Here is a 21,965-nt window from a genome sequence, read left to right on the forward strand (position 1 = left end):
GAAGACACACGTGAATTACCAAGGATCTAGGAGAGAGTTTGCAAAATGCTGAGATCTGCATTCTCTTCTCCCCTCATTCTCCTGTCACCAGCTTTTTTTTTTCCCCCTTAGAAGCTGTTCTTTGCCACAGGGAAGGAAAATCAACCACAGCAATGGCAACAACAAAAAAAATTGGCAAAGGATCACCAAACTCAGAGAGAATTACCGCATAAACCTCTTTCCATAGAAACAGCATTTCTGAATCACTGATCACAACCTGCCGAGGAGTGAGAAAAACTGATCAGAGAAACGTAGTTTGGAGGGACTGACATTTAACATCAAAAACACCTTGGGGGGCAAGGGGCTTTCAAAGAATCAGACTGTGAAAGCCCTGGTTCCTAAACCCGGCTGTGCAGGAAAACCAGTGGGGAGCTTTAAGAATGCACATTCCAGGCCCTGCCTCAGAAAGACTGAATCTGAAGCTCCAGGAGGTGGGGCCAGGGAATCTGGGTTTTGAATAAGCATCACTGGAATTCTGATGCGGCCATCCCCGTACTCCTCTGGCCTGCACACAAGCGCTAAGGAACCTTGGGGTGTTGAATCGATTAATGCCTGTCTTTTCCATTTTCCTGAAATTCCCAAAAGGGCAGGATCTGGCTGGCTGGCTCCCCTATGGCACAATGACCCTCTTCCATCATCTCCTAGACTATCTCTACTGGTTCTTCAACTCTCAGCTTGGACTTTACATTGGTCAGGATCTGACCAGGAAAACAGAAATCACTTCAGGTATTTCCTCCAGAGGGAATTTACTGCAGGGGAATGAGTTACGTAGGTGATGGAGAAGCTGAGAGCCGAGCTGAGGATGTTGGGATCAGCAACAGTGAGAAGCTGTTCTCATCCTTAGGCTGAAGGGACAAAGAGAATGGGTGATGTTACAGAGCACAGGCACAGAAGAAGAAACACCCTGGCTTCTCCCAGCACCAGCCCCTTCCTCCAAATGCCACTATTGGCAGGACTGAGATGGAAGCCGGCTGACATGGGATCCTGGCAACCGTGTTTGCAGGGGTCGACACCCTTGAAATGCAGAGCAGGGAGCTGGGGCAGGGAGAGGAAGGGGTACGAAGGCAAGCAGACCCAGGACTGGCACAGTGGTTAATTCCTCTAGGAAGTCTTCTGCCCCCATCCCTGGCCTGTTTTAGAGTTGGAAAATAGCTCCCCAAAGATACATTCACTTCCTAATCCCCAGAACCTGTGCATACTATCCCTATGGCAAAGAGTGCATATTACCACATAGCTTTATAAGCAAAAGACATAATTAATTTAAGGATCTTGATAGGATCTGTTCAACCCTGGTTGTCCAGGTGAGACTGAAAGGGCATCACGATTGTCCTTATATGAGAGAAGCAGAGGGAGACAGACATAAGGAGCCAAGTGGAAATGTGACACAGCCACATGCCAAAGAACACCTGGAGTCACCAGCAGCTGAGAGAGGCAAGGAATGATTCCCCCTTCAGAGGGAACTTTGCTTTCAGACTTCTGGCCTCTGGAACTGTAAAAGGATGCATTTCTATTGTTTTACGTCAGCAAGTTTGTGGCAGTTTGCTGTAGCAGCCTCAGGAAAGGCATATAGTGGCCTTCACGGGGCTCCCCCAAGAGGGCTGCCTGCTTACAACCCCACGTTGTCCCTTTGTATCGAAAACGCACTCTTGGGTTGACCTCTTCGAGAACGGGTCTCTGCCTTGCCTAGTTATTTCTCCAGTCCTCAGCAGAGCGACTGCCACATGATGATGGAGAAATAAATGTCCCTAAATTGAATTTAGGCTTTAAGGCACACCTGATCATTCATTTCCCATTCGAGGACCATATCGTCCAAATGAAAACGTTACTGCGTCCTAATATTTCTAGCCATCTGGCCAGACACTATGCTGCAGGCCTCGTGACTCCTGCCCCTATGTCTCAGGGCCTTGCAAGGGACATTCTCCGCTTTAAGTGGCACAAAATCGCACTTACCCAGTGCTGTGCTGGTCCCACTCTACTTATTTATCCAACTCAGAGTCTCTTAAAGTGAAGGTGAACCACAAAAAAATAAAAAATAAAAAATAAAAAAAAAGCACCTCTTCTACATAGCTTGTCTCTTGAGTCATTCAGTTCCCAGCAATGGGCCAGGTCAAAGTTTCTCTGGAGTCTTCTGTGTTAACAAGCTGGAAGCTAAACAGCACCATGTTGTACAACATTTTTCTGAGGAGTTAATTAACGAGGGGATAAGCCACCTTGACAATCACTGAAGCAAGCCGGCTCACAGCACCGTCATCAAAAGGGATGGGATGAGTTTCCAGGGAGACAGTAGGGAAATGACGAGGATGGCAGGCTTGATGGGACCTGTGGCCTCCTCTGTGCTGCTTCTTGCCCCAGCTGGCTCCCCACAAAGCAAAATGGACGTGGGGGATGGAGTGGCCTGGTAACTAATTGTCACTCAGTGCTGCGGACAGAGGCAGAATCCGCTCACAAATGATTTGCAGAGGGCTGAGGGCCTTCTGGAAATCACCCAACCCAAAGCTGACATCCAGAGAGGTAACGTGCCCTAGAGAAATGACTGAGTGGCACAGAAAAGTGACTTCAAGGTGGTCCGGAGATGGTCAAGCAATGCATTCTGGTGGATCCACAGAGAGGAGGAGGTGAGCTGTGGCAAGAGCCCAGGGTCAAGGGGAGCGATCAGATGTCCATGAGGGGGTGGTAGCAGTCCTAGGAAAGGGAAGACGTCCTGGCACCTTGGAGGACGGATGATAGCAGACATGTCCCACTTAATTTCATTTTATTTCTTGCTGCCCAAAGTCTCAGGAGGATGTGCAGTCTGCCCTCCACTGTAGAAACCAAAATGGCCAGGTCCTCGTTTTCCCAGCCTCCTTTGCCCTGAGGGTGCAGGCATGTGACCCAGGCTCAGCCACTCAGACACAGGGGTTTGGGATTTTGAATCTGGAACTTTCGGCGTGTAGAATTCTCATGGTGGAGGCAGTACAAATGCCTTTCTGGGATAGCAATGCCAGAGAGCATTGTCTGGTTCCAGGGCCAGTGTCCAGGGTTGGTAGCAGTGGCAACCTTCTCTCCACAGGGTCCTCTGTGGTTCTGGCACACTGGACAACCTTGTTCCTGCCCCTCTCCTGAGCCTGAGTCTTCAAATCTCTGTCAGTTCTGAGATGCACCGATTTATTTTTTCTAAGTCAACAGGAGCCCACTCTGGCCTGTAGCTATGAACCTGGCCTCATCCAGAGTGTGTGTGGGCTTCTTTGTGAGTGAATGGAGGAAGTGTGGAGAGTTTGTCCTGTTTTATCTGGAGCAGAGTTCTAGAAAAACAGTTTTCAATTTTTTTTCCCTGTCATAGCAAGTAAGGTGGATACATTTGGCAGGCCTCTTTGAGGTACAAGTGACAGAAACTGGTTTAAGAACAACGTGAGTTTGTATCTGTAAAGCCTGGGCGTCAACAGGACCCAGCCACAACGGGATCTGGTGAGCTAAGTAATGTCAAGAATTTAAATCTATTTGTTTCCTCTTTGCTGCTTTCGTTTCCAGGCAGCTTCTTTTCACGTAGCGGCCTCTGGCTTGTTTGGGCTTATATTCTATTAGCTTCTGCTCCCTCCGCTCTACCCTGGGCAAATCCAGTCTGCCACCTGCTTTTGTAGATAAAGTCCTATTAGAACACAGCCATGCCCACTCCCTGACGTGCTGTCCATGGTTGTCTTCATGTCACAAAGCTAAATAACAACGAATATATGTCCCATAAAACATCTATTATTTATTATATGGCTCTTTTTTTTCTTTGTGTGCAGACTTTATTTCAAATATTTGTAAAATATCATTAAGTTATTCCTCAGAACAAGAGCGAAGATTACCCTCTGTAGAAACTTAGGAACAATCTACAAAACTTTGCAGAACAGAGGGTAACACTTTAGCTGAAGCCTAACTGCTGACCAGGGAATGACATTCTGAGTGGACCCAGAAAAATAAAACCAGACAAGGGAAGGAAACGTGCCCATCTAAGGCAAACTTCAGTTGCCACAGAGGCTGATCGCAGAATTGGATGCTGTTTTTGGAGGCTCCTGGAGTACATCATAGGGGTTCCATGTGTTTTGCTAGACCCCTGCCTGGGGTGCCGTTAGGTCAATGTCACTTAAGTTCCTAGCCAGCCAGACTCCCACAGCAATAAGTCCTAAATTGAGAACCAAGTCCCTCGGGAAAGCATTCCTATCAGTGGCAAAGCAGTAGATGTCCCGAAGTCAATCTCCCAGTTGTCAGGGATTTCAAGACTTTCATTTGCAGAGCCTGCAATGCCCACGCCAATGCCTCTGGAAGCCATAGTAGTACCTTTGGACCTATTATCTGGCTCTTAACAGAAAAAAAATTTGCGAACCAACCCCTGCTCTAGGAGATGGAACCAGGAAGACTCAGGATGGCCCTGACTCACGGGCCCCACCTTATACCCCAGGGACCACTGAGGTTAGAGAGGGAAGGCAGCAAATGACTACTTCCCTAATTCTTAACCACAGAGACAGAGTTCAAAAATAATCTCTGTAGCTTTGAAACTTTATTTCCTTGTCCTACCTCCTGTTTCTGCCATGTGTTCATAGCCAAGGCACACCCTGGCTTCCAAGTAGAGCCCCAAAGCTGGCCCTTGAATCAGTTTCTTTTGTTCCTTGTATAACTGCTGCTCTGCTCACCCCAGAAAGCACATTTAAGTTCTTTTCCAACTGGGTCAATCTTCTAATGTTAAAAATATGAATGCATAGTAATATTGCCCCAAACTACATCTGATTGGCAATTTTACATTATAGCAACTGTTGTAGAAACAGGCATTCCCCCCACCTTATTGCTAGAAACCAAATCCAATTATCCAGGCACTTTAACGAAGTCCCCAGTAGCAGAATAAGTTCTCCGGTCCCCTGCTGCTAGAACATAATATGAAGAAGTTAAAACATTAAAAATGTGGGGGTGGGAGGGGATGTGTTGAGGAGAGTTGCCTCCTGTGTGCCAAAGGATCCCAGGTCACTTAGGACAGACTTGTCCTCTCTCTTCCCAGCGGGCCCCTGGGGCATCAGGTGTAACACTTTAACTCAGCTTTGTGTTCTCCACTGTGATAAATGACTTCTCAGGGTGCTAATTGTCTGCTTCCCCTCCACACACCTCACTTTCTCCTCCCTTTGTGGGGCCAGATCACAGCATGCAGCCTCCTCACTGTCCAGGCATCCCACTGCCATTCCTTTGGGCTTGTGGTTCCCCTGCTTGGTATGCTCTTTCCCCATCATTCCACCTGTCAGAATTATACCCGTCCTTCAACATTGTCCGAGTTCCTTACATTTTACATATACTATGTTTTAAATCAATTTTAATTCAGCAAGAAACATATGAATGCATTTTCCTGGACAAAATATAAAAGCATTCTAGATAGAGCAATAGACAAAAACTTCTAAGCGCCATTATTCCCTAAAGGCAAGCATTATTATCCCTTTGTTGCGTATCTTTCCAGAGCCCTTTCTATGCATTTGCATATTTACATATGAACCCATAGAAAATACAGAATGTGTTTTGCATATTTTACACAAATGGTAATGTCCTTGCCTTTTTTATTTTTCCACTCAACAATATGTGCTGGAGATTTTTCTCCATATTACTCAATGTAAACATAATGCGTTCTTTTTAACTGCCATAGTATGAATATAACATTCACCTTGATGAATGAATAGCAATTCACCAATTGACATTTCGATTGTTTCCAGTTATTTGACAGTAAGATGACAATGCTATAAACATCCCTGTCCTTGCCTCCTTGTGCACTTGTGTGTTTCTCCACACATAACAAAAATATGCTATTTATTGTTTTCTAGCTGCACAGAAGAGAGGTCAGCAAACATTTTCTGTAAAGGGCCTGAGAATAAATATTTTAGGCTCTGCGGGACATACAGTCTCTGTCATAAATACTCAACACTGCTTTTGTAGCATGAAAGCTGCCACAGGCAATATGCAGATGAATGGATGAGGCTGAGTTCTGATAAAACTTTGTTTACCAAAAACAATCATTGGGCAGGATTGGCCAGACAGGCCATAATTTGCTGGGCCCTAGTTTGGAGCTTACCTTCCAACTAAAACTTGGGTGTTTGGTCAACAGGATCCACATTTTGATCCACGTCCATAACACAGCTCAGTGTTACGAATACTAATATTTACTCAACCCCCCAGGCATGTGCCTTGCCCTAGCTACATGCTTTGCCAGCTTTATCTCATTTAATCCATTCCACATTCTCATGAAGTAGCAGAATCAATATTCTCATTTTGATGATTGAAGCTCAGGGATATTAAATAATTCTTTAAGGTCACAAAACTGGTGATGGGTAGAGCTGGGATTCATATCCGCGTAGCAAGCCTCCAAGGTCATGTTTTTAGCTGTTACTGCACAGTGTCTTCCTACCGTTCTTACTATTAAGGGGAGAAGAGGTACAGTGCAGAGGGGAGAAAATATAACTAGTCTTGTATTTTAGGTCCCAAATGATTCTGAGAATCTGATGGTTCTGGTGTATCTACTTTCCAGAAATATGTACATAAAGAGTTTGCCTGCAATTTTCAGGTATTCATAGAGCTCCCGAATGCCACCCCTGGACCTCAGGTTAAGATAACTTATATTAGGACCCAGTGCTGGGTACCTACCCAATGTTAAACACCACCATCAACTTCTCTGCCAGTAGTGTATGCTGTACCCTACCTATACAGCTAAGAAACTGTAACTCTTAACTCCCCTGAGGCTAGAGTCTCACTTTCCCCCCACTTTGTATATTAAGCTTGAGCAGTGGCATTAAATCTTGCTTGTGTTGCACACATTAAAGAATGAAAGGTGAGATGGATAGATGGATGGACGGAAGGAAAGAAGGAAGGAAAGATGGAAGGAAGGTGTTTTAGTCTGCCAAAGCTGACAGAATATAACAAACCAGAGATGGATTGGCTTTTAATAAAAGGGGATTTATTTAGTTAAAAACTTATACTTCTTCAGGGAAAGGCAGCTAACTTTCATCTGAGGTTCTCTCTTGCACAGGAAGGCACAGGGCAATGTCTGCTGGCCTTCTCTCCTGGCTTCTGGGTTCCAACAGCTTTACCCAGGGTGATTCCTTGCTTTCTGCATCTTCAAATGCCTGAGCTGATCTGCAAGTGCTGAGATGAGGTATGCTGAGCTGCTAGGGCTGTGCTTAGTTGAGCTCTCTTCTGACCTCTCTTTTAAGCCTCCAGCTAACTAAATTAAATATTACTCATTGCAGAAGGCACTCCCCTTAGGTGACTGCAGATGTAATAAGCCATAGACGAGTTTCACATGTTAATGATTCAAGTCCACAGCAATAGAACTAGGCACCATCAGCTGGCCAAGTTGACACCTGAACCTAACTACCATAGAAGGAAAGTCAGAAGGAAAAAAAGGAAGGAAGAAGGGGAGGGAAGGAGGATGGGGAGAAAGAGGGAAGGAGGATGGGGAGAAGGAGGGAAGGAAGAAAGGAAGGAAGAAGGGGAGGAAAGGAGGAAGGAGGGAAGGAGGGGTGGAAGAAACTAAGAAAGGGAGGAAGTGAGGAAGGAAGAGAGGAAGGAAAGAAGGAAGGAAGGGAGGGAGGGTGGAAGGAATGGGAAAAAGAATCCCATTGTTAAAGATATTTGTCCGTTTTAAAATTGTATTTATCCACTATGCATTTACATTTCAGGAACAGTTCAGAGACCTGTGAAGACTATCAAGGGCAGACTACCAGGGAGATTTTTCTTCTGCAAGGAGACCATTTATAGGATAATTTGAGCTCAGCAACTATGTACAGTTCTGGCTATAGGGGATTAGTGGAGAAGAAGTCAGGCAAGGTGGCAGCTGCATAAGTGCCATCAATCTGACATATTGGTGTTTTGCAGCATGCTCTAGAGCCCCAAAGGTCCTAAAATGCTGTACTTCATCTGTCCTTTGTTTGGTCTAAACCCAGCTCCCAAGGCATGACTTGGAAGATCAAGAGCATCTTCCACTCTGTTTCATGGCAACTGAAGAGCCAAGACTTGGCAAGGACTGAGCTTCCAAACACATGAGTGAAGAAACTGCAGGGTATCTGAACTAGGTGACTTTTCAAAATGTTCTCCTCTTTTAATTTTTCAATATTCTTAACAAGTGTTTGAATCCCAGTTTGGGGAAAACCTGTCAAAGGGATGTCTGGAGCAAAGGAAAACGTGGACTCTGGGCAAGCTGCCCATGCCTTCCTGATGGCTATCACGGGTCTCCAGCTTGGTTTTATTTCTTTTGGAGAGCTGGCTTCTTCTCACACAGGTTGTTCCATGTCTTGGAATTCATTATACAGTCACACATTATTCCAGGAAGAACTTTCTTTGCATGGGGCCAAGTGACCAAGTGAGCTTCATTCTACACCAAGAAACTCATCTTTATAACATGTCCCCTCCCCCACGCCCAAAACAAGCATGTGTTCACTCTTGTACAACTAATAACCAAGCTCAATCTTAGGCTCATTTTTGGTCTGATTATGAATCCATTCTTAGCAGATACAGGCTTTTTTCTTAAGTCCAGAGGCTCAAGAAAGACTTTTTTATAAGACATTTAAACCAGAATCTGAACAAATGCTGGTAGCCCCAGGGAATTCTATTCTATCAATGGCTATGCCATCTAGTCCACATATCACACGATTCTAATTGGATATTTACAGATTTTATAATTCCAGAAAGTGAGATATCCCAGGCATTTATACAGTTTGGTAGACATGAAATAGCCCAACACATAAGTAAACACAGCAATAAAAGTGGCTGAAGTTGACGTGCCCACCTACACACATACGTCAAACAGTAGAAAGAGTGAAGTGTAGACGGCTTCTGATGAAAATGTCTTTTTATTGTTCTACTTTACTGGGCACAGTCATTACAATGGGGACAATTGTTCAGGCATAAGAAGTGGCGTTCACGTTATTCCAATCTGTTCATATTTTTTCTCCCAAAGGGGCATTGCTCGTGAAGTCAGAGGAATTTTGCTGATTACATCTCCAGCAGAGTCACATTCCAGAGAAGACAAGGGTCATACACCTGGGCAGGCAGGAGGTAGCCAAAGCACTGAGCTGACTTCCCCCTCCTAGCAGCATGAAAGAGTTCAGGGCTGCTACTAGTAACCTGGCTGAAGGTTCCATAAATTCACCACCTTCAGGTTGACCGTCTCAGAGATTGTCCCAGGAATTAAGAAAGCATCCTCCCCAACCCATCTCTTCTCCCCATCTCATCCTCTTCTGACCCATCTTTCCCTGTTCCTAGAGGGACAAAGGAAACTCTACCCCATATGGAGTATGCCTCTCAGTTTAGGTTTGCACTTGCCTAAAATAGGTTATTATAGGTTCAGCAGCCCTCAAAGGTCATAGCCACAGCATAGCAGGCTGGCAGGGGATGCTGGTGGCCCTGTTCTTCTCTGCATACTTGTTTGACTTGTACATTATTCATTCACGCATTCTCAATTCTTTAATTCAATCAACTCTTCCTTCCTCCCTCCCCACCCTTTCGCTTTTATTGTTCACTTACAAGACACTGGATATACAAATATCATCATCTTAAAACTTCACATGCCAGGCATCTACTGTGTGCTCTTTACACTGTAGGACATTTTCCTTATAGTCACTTTTTGATTACATATGATTATTAGCCCCACTTTACAGATGTGAAAACTGAGCCCCTAAGTACTGGACTGGGGTTGAAATCCAGACAGTCTGACTTGAGTCCATCCTAGCCTCAGCCGTGGCAATGGTCTGCCACAGAACCCTAGGCTCAACCTCAGCGTCCTCACAGTGTAGTGGGTGAGGCGGACAGGTAACCCAGGGAGAGCAATAGGTGTGGAGGAGCAAGTACCCTGGACTGAAAGGAAGCTAAGGGAAGTTTACAAGGAGGAGAGACCTCTAAGGGAGTGATGAAAGGCAAGAAGGACTTTTCTCAGTTTCAGGGTAGAAGGTTTGTGCTCACTGACTGGTTTTATTTAAACAAGGCAAGACCGATGATGAGCCAGAAAGCAGTTTTTCTCCCTGATGAGCAATTGTCAAAGAGGCAACTGGCCTTAAGCTTGGAATGCCTTGTACTGCTTCATCTCCGCTTCTCTAATACCTAGTCAAACCTTCCTAACACTCAGGATCCACTGATAAAACAGAGTAGAGTGTGATGGCCCATATAAACAAGGTGATTCAGAGTGTCAGAGCCAGTCCAAAGCAAAATGAGCCAAAGAAGAATGGCAAAAGCAGGGATTTCCCTGGGCTCAAGAAGACAACGATAAGTACCACAAGCCGGCTGGGAGGAGAAGGCAGTACAAAGCTCTGCATTTAACAATTGGGTTCAGTCCTGGCACAATCATTTGGGAGTTTTCTGACCTTTGGACAAACCCTTAAAATGAGATGATCCTCAGTTTAACTACCAGTCAAATGGTAGAAATGATTTCACTTCATGAGGTTGTTGTAGACACAAATGAAAGAGTGGCCAAAAAAAGCGCTTTGTAAATACAAGTGGGGAAGATATTCTACAAGGTAAGGGAAGCAGAAATCTAGGTCTGTGCTCTCTGTTTTAAGGGGAAGACAGTAATTGCTGGCCCAACAAACGATGATGGGAAAGGTCTCTTCCCAGGCTGCATCATTCCTTCAGACCATGGGGGTTGGGAGAATGGGATACAAGGACACCAAAAACATGATCTACAACCTTCGCTGTGACCCTCCCTGAGCCTGCACTGGAGGAAGGTCAGAGCACATATTGTATTGACCTCTCCCATCTTTGTGATCCTGTTGCTAATCCCAAATGCCTGCGTCCTTCTCAAGGGGACAAGGATGCCTCAAGGTTTAAGAACAGGCTGAGTCATCAGGGTTCTCCATGGCCACTGGAGGATGACAAGTCGACAAAGGAAAATTCCATTTATCAATGAACCCTGTTGGCGAGAAAATGCCACTTGCTGCCTCTCCAAATGTGCTCCTGTTTTTTAAACAAACAGCCCAGGGTGGGAGCCAGAGTGAAAGTTGACAGTGGAAGCCCTCCTCTCTGGGGCTCATCCTAGCTAACTAGTTTGGGTTCTGTTTGTTTTGACAAAGGGAAGTAAATATTGGGTATTTGGTCTCAACCCAAGTCCTATGATTATCTGAAATTAGTATTTAATTTTGATGGTCTTAAGGAATAAAGGGAAACTGGTTGTCACATCCCAGCAAGAAGGTATCAGGATGCCCCTGGTTTGCTGCACAATTTTCATTCCAGGAGAACAGCGTACACATGTCCGACAGACAAAGCAAGGCTATTGCACAGGAGGTAGGGGCTCAGGCCCCTTGCTCCCCACAGTGGCCCTGGTGGGTTCATGGTCTGTGTGAGCAGCTTCAGCTGTGGGAGGGCAGCCCAGGAAACCAAGCCAAGGTTAGGTGGCCCTGTGGCCCCCAGTGTAATGACAGGTCCCCTCTGCCTGGTAAGTTTTGAAAGCAAGAGGCTTTCAGTTCCCCCATGTCCGCACTGGGGCCTGAGGTAGGTAGTATATATATATATATATAAAGAGAGACCCCTTTACTTCCCGGGGCTGCTTCTCCTCCATTTGCAAACTACAGGTATTAAATTACAGTTTCAAAGACTTCTTGACCTAAAGGGGGACTAGAAAAATGAGACAAAATAAAGTTTCAGTGGCTGAGAGATTTCAAATAGAGTTGAGAGGTTATCCTGGAGGTTATTCTTATGCATTATATAGATATTCTTTTTTAGTTTCTGATGTATCAGATAGGCTAGAGGGAAATACCTGAAACTGTTGAGCTGTGTTCCAGTAGCCTCGTTTCTTGAAGATGACTGTGTAATGATATAGATTTTACAATGTGACTCCGTGATTGTGAAAACCTTGTGCCTGATGCTCCTTTTATCCAGGGTATGGACAGATGAGTAAAAATATATGGATGAAAAATAAATAAATAATAGGGGGGATAAGAGGTAAAATAAATTGGGTAGATGGAAATACTAGTGGTCAATGAGAGGGAGGGGTAAGGGGTATGGGATGTATGAGTTTTCTCTTTTCATTTCTTTTTCTGGAGTGATGCAAATCTTCTAAAAGAATGATCATGGCGATGAAGACACAGCTAGGTGATGATATTGTGAGCCACTGATTGTACACCATGTATGGACTGCATGTAAGTGAAGATTTGTCAATAAAAATATTAAAAAAAAAATTACAGTCTCAAAGAACTTTCCCCAGGGCTCATGCTGTGATTGGGAGATGCGAGGGACTGCCCTCTTCCTAAGCCCAGATTTAGATCACGGGCAGCCTGCTGCACAGGCGCTGTCTGAAAGCACGGCCTGGCCTCCCGCCCAGGCTCACCCCTTTGGCTCCAGGTAGGCCAGTGTGGGCCTGGGCCTGGCCAGGCTGCCTGGAAGCCTCAGCTCCGAGCCTTTTCTCTGACTAGAAGGACGGTCAACAAGACCAAGGAGAAAGTGAGCCATTGTCAGCCTGGCCTCCTGCCCCTGCTTCTGCCACCAGAGCTGGACATGCCATCCGCTGGTCTGTGCTGGAGTTTCCTAAAGACCCATCTATGACCTCTGGAGACACATGTTACCAGGGCTGGCTACAACTTCTCAGGGATCCTGCTATTCCTGGATCCAGTTCCAAAAACAATACCAGGTCTGATACATTAGCCCTGATTAAATTGGCCCACAACCTACTTTTCACTTAATTCACCTATTTTTCTTCTTGCCTGTCCTTCTCTGGCTCTACCCCTCAAAGCTCTATGTGGAAATGTCCCAACCTTTGATCTGAAGAAACATCCCCTGCTGGGAGGTGCACCCATGAAGCCCTGCCAGCAAGGAGCAAAAAATCCATGGAATCACCAGGCTTTTGTACGTTTTTGTATCAAAGCCTCGATGAGAGGAGATGCTCAAAGTGCAAACACAAGAAAATTAAATACGCCCTTCCAGAAAGGCCAGGAAAGAAGCAGGACACACTCGCTCCATCATATTTTCCAATTTCCTCTTGTATATTTTTCCTGACATCTTCGCTAGGGTCATTCTGATGAGGTTTTCACCTGTCAAAATGGAAAGGCTTTTAACACTTGACGGTCAATTTCGAACAGGAGTCCTATTTAATCTTAAGGAAAAGACCCATTGAATGCATTGATGAACTTCCTATCGACAAATGGATTCCTGTGTCAGTTTTCTCCTACTAACTGAGAGCACACGTTCCGCCCTGGGCCCGAGCTTCCAGCCTTATCACCTTCTACGGGTCATGAGTTTTGGTGGGTTTTTCTTTTATCTTAGAGAGGGGTCAGGTCAAGGAACCATTCGCCACCTCATCTGGAATCCTGACAACGAAGGTGGCAGCTGGGAGCCAGACGAAGCTGTCATATCTCAGTCAAAAAAATCAGTGGCTTGAAAGATTATTCTCAGGAGAAGAGGGAGGGAGAGGAAGAGGCCATAATTTGCCAGTTTTCAGGAGCTGGGCTAACCCATTCTGCCCTCTGTGTCTGCTCCCCTAGTCCTGTGCACTTCTTTACGGGGTGCAACATTTTGTAAGAAACATGAACAGCATTTAAATGTCAAGAGAAGAATTAGCGTCTCAGAAAATCCTCAAGTATGATCACATGTAATTGTTTTATAGATACTGGCACAGGTTCAGGGAAGAATGGGTTTTTAATACCAAATCTTTCCATTTCTCTTTGTTTCCCAGTGATTTGTGGGCTCTATGAGTGGCAGGTTCCTGGCAGATCCACAATTTAGATTTCCCCTTTGTTTTCTCACGCTCATGGAGTTCAGAGTCTCTTTTTTTTTCCCCCTGCGTCACAAGGACTGCTAAATGAGGTTGGGAGGGAAGGGGGGGCTAGCACTCCTCTGGAGACACATCGTTTGCTTAAACCGCACATAAATTTAACCTCTCTCCAAAGAAACATTAACGATTCTAATGCACATATATGTACAAGCTCGCACAGATTGAGGAGGTTTTTCTTTTTCCTTTTAAACCACAAAAATACTCCACGTGCAAACGAATCTCAGGCAGACGAATGCAGGAGGGTCTTGGACTGGGTGGAGGACACACCTACCAAAGGCAAGCCAGGTGTGAATGGGGTCCAGGTAGAGAGTGGCCCCAGGGCTCATCAGGATTGGGGGATAAGGCTCACCCACCAAATAGTTCCCTTGAAAATCATCCTTGGATACGCCAACACTTTCCAGAGCAGAAAGAAGTACAAAGAACAGGATTCAGCTATCAGGGTTGGCAGACTTGGGTTTTAGGATGCAGAACCCAAGGATCCTCTTTTAAATAGTGTGTTTTAGGAAAAAATCCCTCTGGCTACAGAATGCAGACGAGTGCAGGGAACTTTGCAACAACATGAGTGAAAGGTGAGGGCTATTATGGGCCAAGTTGTGCCCCCTCCAAAACATCTGCTCAAGTCCTAACCCCTGGGTTTCGTGAATGCAGTAACCTTATTTGGAAACAGGGTCTTTGAAGATGTTATGTGTTAGGATGAGGTGAAACTGGCTTAGGGTAAGTCCTAATCCAATATGACTGGTGTCTTCATAAGAAGGGGGAAACAGGACATAGAAAAACACAGGGGAGAATGCCGTGGATTGCCAGCCTGCATGCTACCACCACGAGACAGGATGGAACAGGTTCTTTCCTACAGCCTTCAGAGGGAGCACAGACCTGCTGAGATTTTGATTTGGGATTTCTGGCCTCCACGTCTGTGATAAGTTGCTGTTGTTGGAAGCTACCAGTTTGTGGTACTGTTATGGGAGCCCCGGGAAAGTAAGAAACTAGGACAACAGAGTGAACGATGAGGGTCTTATCAAATGGACCCTTTCTCAGTATCTCTAGTGCAAAGTGGGTGATTTTTATGGGACCATCTTGACACAGTCTTTCCAATAGGAAAACTGTTATATTGATATGGAAAGCACTCTTAAAAAAAATTACCAGTATTGAGTACAGCCATCATCTTATCCCTGACACTTCACCCCCTCTGGCCCCCTCCACATTCTTTGTCTCAGGCCTGAGCTTTACTCCATAGCTAAGCTTCACCCTATTCTTTATGTGACTGCACATCTTTCATGAACCCCTCGCTGATTCCCTGCCACATGCTAAGGTCTCCCGTCTTGCCAGGTGGTAATTCACATGAACAATTTATTGGTTTGATGGCTGGGTCACGTCAAACTGGTGGTGTATCAAAACTGTTGGGTCAAAACATGAAACTTCCTGGGCTAAACTCCAAACAAAGCAAAAGACCTTTGGCTTCAATAGATAAAGCCTAAAAAGAGAGAGCTGGAGAGATAAGAGCAGTTCCCTATAGGGGACCATCTCCAGAATTTTTAGCTAAGCCCAGCTTCCCTGGACATTCCAAAGCTGTCCCCATCTAGGGGACTGCCAAAGGGGCAGATCAGATGTTGCCAAGACATGTGAGAGGAGGCAGCACAGTCCTTGCCTCCCCATGACAGTCCACATGGCTGGACTCTGCTCCTCATTGCTTGTAAAAATAATGAGTGAGTCTGTCTGTCCCTCTTTCTCTTTTTCATAGATAAGCCCTGCAGTTCATTCTCCACCAAGTTCAAGATGTTATTCCTAAACCCAAAAGTGCTTGGGGTGGTGATTGGAGGGCAGAGACAGGGTAGAAAATCAAGCTTCCTTCTCACAGTTTACAGACTCAGGTGCACCTAGCAGCCTTAATTAATTTCATACAAGCTCTGGCCTTCAGACTTCCCTGATGCTAGGAGTTGCAATATTGGACTTTCATTTCAAGTAGGGTGGACTTGGACATTTCTGAAGGGTTGGGGAAGAAAGACTTATTCTAAGCTGTTTGCCTGGAACGTGGTAAAGGGATTGGTTGGAGTTCTGGGTGATGATAACCTCTCCCAAGGGGTGGCTATTCAGAATGATAAATGGGAGGCCCTGACAATGTTGGGATCATAGGAATTTGGGAATGGACTGGGCTTAGGGCCTTTTCGTTCTCACTGTTTAGGTGTGGCTTTGTAATTTCAGATTAGCAAGAACTACCACCTGGTTCTCTTCTTTCCAGCCCAATTTGCCTTGGTTCCTCAAACCTCCCTCTCAACTCAAAACCTTTGCCCACACTGTGCTCTCAGTCTCCTCTCATGCCCTGGCTTGATGAATATTTCTTCTTACTTTCAACTTCAGCTCCATCGCCTCCTGCCTCAGGGAAGCCTTCCCTAACCAGCTCAAAAGTTGCTCAAATGGGTCCTTGCATTAGCATGGATTGTCACTTGTAGCCATCATTCAAGTGGTAAAATCCACTTATGTGAGTCACTCTTCAATTCACAGCTTTCTCCTCTAAGCTCCCTAAGGACAGGAAAACTGCTCCCCCACCCCCACCCCACCCCACTCCACCCCAGGGTTCTATTACAAGTCCTAGCACCTGATAGGCACCTGATAAACATCTGTGGAGTAAGTAAAAGGTCATAAATTATCCAGAGGAAACCAAGAACCAGGAACTCTTAGTTCCAGATAGTGGGATAAAGGGGGGAAAGAACAGTTTTCAGGACCAGTCAACCTGGGTTCAAGTCCCAACCCTGACCTGTAGATGACATAGCCTCCAAGTTTGAGAACAGATTTTTGGCACACCTAGAGATAGCCAGTTATAGCAAGCTCCAAGGGCCAAAAGCACCTTCAGCCAGAGGCAGGCATCTCACTACTGATCTGAAGAAGAAACTTCCAGAGAGATATTCCTGCAGGCTAGAAAAGAAGCCTGAGTTGGAGGAGTAGAGGCAGAAGAAGGGCATTTGGCTCTGTTATCATAAGAGAGAAATGGGTGCTTCAACTGTTGGAGATGTTGGCTTCCAAACCACGGGGCCTTGGGGGATGGTTTGCCCAGTGGCTTGGTCGAGGACCCTGCATAATGCTCTTAGCAGAGGGAAGATGCCTGGAGACCACCCCAATGAATCCACTCCCACCTCTCATTGCCCATTCTAGCTACTCTGAAATAGAGAAGGTCCAGGGAGGGGGATGAACCATCTGTCTTATTTTCCACCCTATTCCCAGTACCAAGAATGGTGCCTGGCACAGATAGGTGCTTCATAAACACTGACTGAATGAAATAAGAAATAGCATCCTCATGCTTATGCTGTTTCAGGCCTCTCTGGCCGATAGACCTTAAAGCAACCTCTGATAACTTCTCGTGTCCTGGTGTCCAGTTCTTTGTGTAATACCCTCCCCTTGGATCAATGTGAGGTCTGTGACTTGTTTCTAACCAACAGAATATGGAAAAGGTGATACGATATCACTCCTTTGATTATGTTATATTATATGGCAAAATGATGAGCTGTCACTCCTATACTTATGTTAGCTATATAAGATTCCATCTTAGTGGACTAGAAAGACATTCTCCTTGCTGGGTTGATAAAATAAGCAGTAATGTGGAGAAAACAACCATGGTAAGGAAATGAGGACAGCTTCTAAGATCTACAGGTGTCCTCTAGGACCTGAGGGCAGTCTCCAGCCAATAGACAAGGGGGAAAAAAGCAGAGGCCCTCAGTCATATAGCCAGAAAGAAATGAATTCTGCCAACAACTTGAATGAGCATGGAAGCAAATTCTTCCCCAGTCAAGTCTCCAGATGAGAATGCAACCCAGCTGACACTGCAGCCTTGTGACACCTACAGGAGGGAACCCAGCTAATTCATACCCCAACTGTGATTGTAGAAACTGTGAGATGGTAAATATATGTTGTATTTGCATATGTTTGTATATATGTAAGACTCTAAGTTTGCAGCAGTTTGTTACTCAGGAGCAGAAAGCAAATAGTCTTCGGGCCTTTGATCATGTCTGTTTTCTCCTCCTGGAAGGGAGGGACTAAAGACTCTCATGAGACTGAGTTTAGGTACCACCTCCTCCAACAAGTCTTCCATATTTCACTCTGCTCCCAACTTAGGTGTCCTTCCTCCACGCTCCTACAAAGCTCCCTATGTTTGCTGGATAGGAACACTTTTGATGCTATATTGACATTTTCTGTTTCCATGTGCATTTTAGTCACTAGGCTCTGAGTTCTTCAAGAGCAGGGGCCCTGACTGTCTTTCTGTCTTCTTTCTTCTTTTTCTCCTTACCTTTGACGACGATTTGTAGCCCAGAGAGGTGGGAGAGGTGGTGGGGGTGAGGGTGGGGAGTGTTGTTTTACGGTTGGCCAGGCAGTGCGTTATTGCTGAGACACAAAGGCAAATGACAGGAAAAGCATAAAGATACAGTTCTTACCATCATGGAGCTTCTGATCTAATGACAGAGAGAGGCATCAATCCAGAAGCACACATATTCCCTGAGCATTATGATTGTGCATAAAGGCTAGGAAGGCGCTACAGGGGCCCTGGAATGGGTGATGAGACCTAATAAGTAAAGTCAGGCAAGGCTTCCTGAGAAATGGGGGTTTAGGATGATAGAGGAAGGATGAGTAGGAATTTAACAGGCAGAAGTCAAGCAAAGGATGTCCTAGGCAGAGGGACAGTTTGTACAAAGGCCCTGCAGTGGTGGATGCATGGCAAGTTTGGACAGCTGAAAGAAAGCCAGTGGAGTTGCAGTAGAGAGACAGTGAAGGCATGAGGGGTTAGACAAGATGGTAAGATGAGGCGGGTCCAGACCATCAGGGCACCACACACCATATTAAAAGTTCGGCCTTCATCCATTGGGAATGAAGTGAATAGTTTCAAGACTCAGAGGTGAACTGTGACATAATCGATCATTCAGGGAAGTGGACAATGGGTTGTCAAGTAAGGGTTCATGGTATGTGGGATGGGGGGACAGTGCAATAATGGCTGGTGGGAGACCAGTTAGGGAGCTACTGCAATGGTTCATGTAAGAAATAATGTGCTTAGTTTAGGTCAAGGGTCAGCAAATTTTTTCTGTAGAGGGTCAACGAGTAAAGCTTCTTTGCTTTGTGGACCCGACTATGTCTGTTGCCATTACACAACTCTGCTATTCTAGTATAAGAGCAGCCATGGACAACACATAAATCAAGTAGCATTATTGTGCCCCAATAAAACTCTATTCGCTAAAAAAGAAGCAGGCTAGATTTGGTCCGGGGGCCATAGTCTAGGTGGTGGTGGTGGTGCAGACGAAAAGAAGGGGTCAGGGTAAAGGCATTCAGGGGTAGCCTCGGATGTGAGACTGGCCAGGTGCTCAGTACTGCTGAAATCTTGAACTGAACTCAAACTGGGCTAACAGGTCATTTTGGCCCAGGCAAAATGAGGGGGCTTGACAGATGGTTTCAAATGTCCCTTTCAGTGCTCTAGCATTCTGGGGTCGACTGATGGGAAGGGATGGCATTAATATGCCCATGTTTAATGTGACTTGCTACTAAGTACATGCCTGGGCCTGAAGGCTTGGCCGGGCTGGGGGAGGCTCTGGGTCTGTGCATAGTAGCTCCCTTTGTCTGGACACACAGCACAATGTAACCCTTGCTCCATGACGCCTCCAGATGCTGGTGATAATGGTGCTGACAGTGAGTGACTGTCGGCCTGAAGGTCACTGCCAGTGGAGGAAAGGGCTCAGCTCTGGAATCTGAAATCCTGGATCTGCCCAACCCCAGGCCAGATACTTAATGAAGTTGAGTCTTTCCTTTCTCATTCATTAGAAAGGGGAAATATCACAATGCCTGGTGCGTGGTAGACTTTAACTGCATTTTAGTTTCTTCCTTTTCCCTCAGGAGGCTCTGGGACCAGCCATGTCAAGCTCAGAGCCCGGTTTGCATCCCTTAATTGTGTGTACTTGGGTAAGCACTTTAATTCCTTACTTGCTCAGTGTGCGCATCTGTAGAATGGGAATAAAGTAGCTGTGCCCAATTTCTCTGAGTCTGCCCTGCACCCTTTCCCTGTCCTGGGGCACCTCCCTTGAATGGACTGCGTCTCCATTTCCCTTGTCCTCTGGTTCCTACCAGGTATAGCCAGTGGGAGAAATGCAGAGATCAGAAGGCAGGAGAAGAGATGTCAGGGCCTTTCATCCCCCGGGTTCCCCTCTGTTAGCCCTTCTGTCTCATGTACTGCCCTCACCTCATTCTGGTAACAGCTCCTTCTGCTCATCCTCAGGTGTAAGGTGGACATAGCTTCCCCGAGTTGCAACTCTCTGTGTATGTCACCATCACTTACTGGCTCCCATGATCCACCCATATCTTTGTAAATCTCCTTCCTTTAAAATCTTTTTAATTGTCCCTTGGAGGGGTCCCACCAGGACCCTCATTGAGACATATCGTTTTGTTCTGAGCTACTCTGTATGAAGCACTTGGTTCTGGGCACACAGCGGGTACTCAATAAATGCCAGCTACTGTCCTGTTAGGACAGTTTGTGCAGCAGAGACCGGCTAGCAGTGTCTCTTCATCTTGAGTACCAGCCAAACGCCCCTCCCCAGCCCCCTGCAGTTAGCCCAGGACCATGCGACTGTGTAACAGCCATCGGAATGCAGCCGGAATGCGGACACCTCACATCTAAGCCCCTAAAACCCTGCCCCACCCAACCCTCCGTGGCTTCTCCATTTTTGTGGGCTAGACCCCCACTTTCCCAGTAGAACGTGGATGCCATGCATTAGGACGGCAGAATCTCTGTCAGCCTGGGTCCCTCAGTATACAGGATAGAGGGAGGGGCGAAACCCCTGGTTTGCAGATGATAAAACTGGGACACTCGGTAGCAGAGTTGAGATTTGAAGCCAAGCGGTTTGGCTCCAGTGCCCTCACTCCTAAACACTATCCTGCACTGTCTCTCAAACTAGGAAGAATGCTTAGAAGTCAGATTTTCCTTTTTCTACCAGCTACTTCCCTCAAGTCTAAATCCAAAGTTGCAGGCATGAGAGTCCATGGAACTCCTCACAATACCACAGGGTCAAGGTGTCCTGCCTTTTCAGTTCTTTACATTTAGGTCTCCAACGGCACAGCCAGGCGGGCAGAGGGGGGTGTGGGCCGAGAAGGAAACAGAACAGCGTTTGCAGCAGCTGTCTTGGCCACCTCTGTCCTGCCCTTCAGTCTTCTTTTCTCTCAGACCCGGTGGCCTGCTCTAGCCACCTGGGAAGGAGACTGGAGAAGGAAGAAGGGAACTCCCTCTCTCCCCAGAGATGGCAGCAAAGCTGGGATTACCCACTGACATTACAGCTGGCAGCCTCTGGCTGCTGGCACCCTTTAAAAGGGATCATGCTGGCAATTTTCCAACTAAATTCTCCCAATTAGGCAATTAGAGAAACATTATCCGTCTTGGGATAAAGCTGCAGAAGTGGAGTGGGGAGGGAGGCAGGAAGCGGGTGCTACTCTCTCTGGGTACCCCAGCCTGGGACATAAATTCCAGGGGAGTTCTGGGCTCAAGGGGGAAGGGCTTGTAGGGGTCGGATGGGCTGCCTGGGGGCAAACAGGTGATCTGATCCAACTCAGCTACTCCAACAGCTTCGGTCTTTCTCAGCTAGGAATATGGACCATTCTTCAGAAATCCTAAAGCATTCTCCAAAAATCCTACAGTGGGCAAAAGGGACATTAAGGGTAGAAATGCGTTAAGTCAGGAGCGGAAAGCAGCTTATTGTTGCCACCCAACTAGACCCAATGTAGGTACTGGGAGACTAAGCCCACCAAGGCAAGCCCGAGACGTGACAGGGGCCAGAATTCCTGACAGTATATCTATAGCAATTCCCACAGTTCCACAAGCTTCCTCATTTACTGAGCCTTTCTTAAATACAGAACAAAAGTATATATATTTTACATCCACTATCACATTTAACTCTTAGAACAACCTTGGGGGTTTGGTACTTTCCTACACAGAGGAACTGACGCTTAGTCATGCTGGTCAAATTCCAGTCCTACCCCCCAGAAAGGCCCTGAGTCCTATTACTGGAGTTACTATTACTCAACAAATACCTATTTAGTGTAATGATGATGAGGATATATTGAGCCAAGTGCCTAACATGCAATATCTAATTTAAACTGTGCAACTATTTCCAGAAAGTAAGAGTGATTATCCCCACTTTGAAATTAGGAAATTCTGGACCGGAGATAA

At 46.0% G+C, this 21,965-nt stretch overlaps 1 protein-coding gene and 1 pseudogene across 1 annotated transcript in view; both read right to left on the bottom strand.

Moving 5' to 3' along the window:
- SLIT3 (slit guidance ligand 3) overlaps positions 1–21,965 on the bottom strand; it is a 617,936-nt gene that overhangs the window by 411,938 nt on the left and 184,033 nt on the right. The window lies entirely within an intron of this gene.
- Positions 1,689–20,411, bottom strand: LOC143664087 (mitochondrial import receptor subunit TOM6 homolog pseudogene; annotated as a pseudogene).

Source organism: Tamandua tetradactyla, chromosome 20, assembly GCF_023851605.1.
Source record: "Tamandua tetradactyla isolate mTamTet1 chromosome 20, mTamTet1.pri, whole genome shotgun sequence".
Taxonomy (NCBI): domain Eukaryota; kingdom Metazoa; phylum Chordata; class Mammalia; order Pilosa; family Myrmecophagidae; genus Tamandua; species Tamandua tetradactyla.